Raw genomic sequence first — 2839 nt, forward strand, 5'->3', positions numbered from 1 at the left:
TTGCAAACACACAGAAGCAAGCTTAGCCCCCATGTGTGATGGGCTTACAGTCTATGAGGAGGACATCAGACAACTATTCTAAAAGATAAATGTAAAATATTGTAAGGAAAAGAAATTTTTAAAAAAAGCCATTTCTTGATTATTGGAAGTCACTGGGAAATTACCTTTGAGATAAAATGGCTGTAGTATTAAAATGAAGGGGCAACATCAGAAAGAAGAGTGGGCATACCTGTTGTGTGTTTGCATAGGTCCTGTTAACCTTGAATATGCACAGTTCTCTACATTTTTATGTTTCTTTACTAGAAAATAGAGAAAAGTATTTATAAATTGCTCCTAAATACAGTTCTATAAAAGTAACATAAAACAAAATGTATCTGTGCAGGGATGAATCATTTTTGTAGAGCATAATACCATCCTCTGCCCCAGCATTTCGATGAAGTAGATAATTCTGACATCTTGGCCTTGAGTCCTTGTCATCTGATGGACTGTCAGTGCTGAACTCAATGAGAGCCTAATGTACCATCCAAATCACTGTTTTGCTGCAAATAGGAAGTTAAAATTGTGCTGATATTTCACTCCCTCTGCACTTTCCATTTTGGCAGCTTGGCTTTCTGGCTGGTTACGTTTAATCATTTTAAGTGCTTGAACTAAGAACTCATTTAACACTTTCCATTAATAAAGAAAAATGTGGTCCAGGAATGCCCAACTTAGAATCATGGAGGCCATAATAGTTTCACCTTTTAAAATTTCAGAAAACTCTGCATCAAGTGTCTGTCAGACAGTTATTCAGGATCTGATAAAATGTCCATGTGGTAGAGAGTAGACAAACTTCAGAACACAAACATGTCTCCATTTGTGTTGATATAGTCTAAGCAAATATGGGATAGGATTATTGCATCAGTTAGAATAGGTACAAGTAAAACTATAGCACAGCCAAATACAGGTAGTGGCTTAATAGCCAACTTTATTTTTCATCGTGAAAAAATGTTGGAAAGTTGTCAGTGAAAAATTGGTATGGAGTTTCCACAAAATTATCAGGGTTTTAAGGATGTAGGACTGTCCAGGTCCAAGCTGCAAAACCTACACCTTCATCTTCATGAAGCAAAACAGCTGCTCTAGCTCAACATCAGAAATTATTTGAACCAATTATTTGAAATACAAAAGAAGTTAATTATCAGGAATTTTTCAAGGATAAAGGACAGTATCACATATATCTTGCTGGCTAAGAAAGGAGATACCAAAGAAAGCAATGTATTTAAATTTTAATTTCAATTTATTGAGTAGACAAATAGAATTGTAGGTATTTATCACATAAACAAAGTGTAAACACAGAAAGAAAGTCAGACGCGCGCGCGCGCACACACACACACACCTAATTACCAAATGTTCAGATTCACATAGTAATCATTTTTTTTCTGAGAACATTTAACAAGTTTTTATATGTTTCTTATTTTTTAAAAAAATCAAGTTTATATTATTCATTTTGGTATGGGTGTGAGAGAGAGTGCACGTGTGTACACATACACACATATGTGTGTGGAGGCCAGAAAACAACTTGCAGGAACTAGATCTTATCTTCTACCATGTGGGTCATTGGAAATGAATTCATACTGCCAGACTTGGGAGCAAATCCCTTTGTCTGCTGAGCCATCTTCAGAGCTCAATCTTTCACTTTTCAAGAACACAGGATACTGTCACTACTAAGGTACCATGGAACTGCTGATCTTCTTTCTTTCAATATTTTTGAACAGCAACCGTCTAGAGTACTCCAGCTTCTGTTAGCCACCATTTCATTCTCTCCTTCTGCAAGATCAGCTGGTAGAGATTCCACTTGTGAGTGAAACACTCAACCTTTCAACTTTCCGTGTCTTTCTTCTTGAACCATCATTCAGGTTCAGCCTTATAGAAACTGTGCACGATTATATGCATGTAATTTGCTTTCCTTCTTCATGCATCTGATGATACTTGACTATCTTAGCTACTGTAAGCCATGTTACATTAACTGGGGGATAGTCTCCTAAATGTAATGATTAAAGTTTTCTTTGTTTTGGCTGCATATCCAATAGGCAGATTTTTGGACCATGTAGTAGTTTTACTTTAAAATTGTTGACTTACCTTACCTGGCAGGGGAGATACCATGATCACGTAGGTGGTTTTCCCAGGGCGAGGCTCACCCATTGCACTTGGGGTGTGTTGACCCCTGCGATTTCCCCAAATGCGGGAAACTCGAATGCATAATTTTTGTTAGTGGGGGACTGTGTTCGCGCTCTCCCCCGGCAATTGTACAAAAAAAATTGTTGAGACCCTTTTATGCTATTTCTATAGTGTTGCATTAATCCACACTTCCATCAGTAATATGTAAGGACATCATGTCTTCAACATCCTTCCAAGATGGCTTTACTTTTGTGACATAGTCATTCCTACAGCTGTGAAGTGGTACCTCACTGTGGTATGTGTCACGTTTATTTATGGTCCTAAGTGATGTTCACCAATTCCTCTTCTACTTATTGGCCATTCTGTCTTCTATGAGCTATTTCTATTATCTTTTTGCCCATTTTAGGTAGATTACTTTCTTTCATGCTATTTAATTCTTTGAGTTCTTTATAACAATTCATATTTTTATCTTTTAAAATATACATTAACATCCTATATAACATCTCTCCCATCCTATAGTTTGTTTTTCCATCTTTGGAAAGTAAAGTTGATTCTTTACTTTGCTGTGTAGAAGACATTGAGTTTGATGTAAGCACATTTGTCTATTTTTACCTTTGTTTCTGAAAAAAAGTTAATTAGTTTGAACTGTATCACTGAACTTTCCCCGTGGTTTATTTTAGCAGCT

General features: G+C 36.4%; 1 non-coding gene across 1 annotated transcript; it reads left to right on the forward strand.

Moving 5' to 3' along the window:
- The first annotated feature begins 2112 nt into the window (after positions 1-2112).
- On the forward strand, positions 2113-2276 carry LOC126499630 (U1 spliceosomal RNA). The gene has a single exon (XR_007591128.1). It is a non-coding gene; the product is annotated as a U1 spliceosomal RNA (small nuclear RNA).
- Positions 2277-2839: the final 563 nt, after the last annotated feature.

This window comes from Alexandromys fortis, unplaced genomic scaffold (genome assembly GCF_014885135.2).
Source record: "Alexandromys fortis isolate MF-2015 unplaced genomic scaffold, M_Fortis_MF-2015_v1.1 scaffold_35, whole genome shotgun sequence".
Lineage (NCBI taxonomy): Eukaryota > Metazoa > Chordata > Mammalia > Rodentia > Cricetidae > Alexandromys > Alexandromys fortis.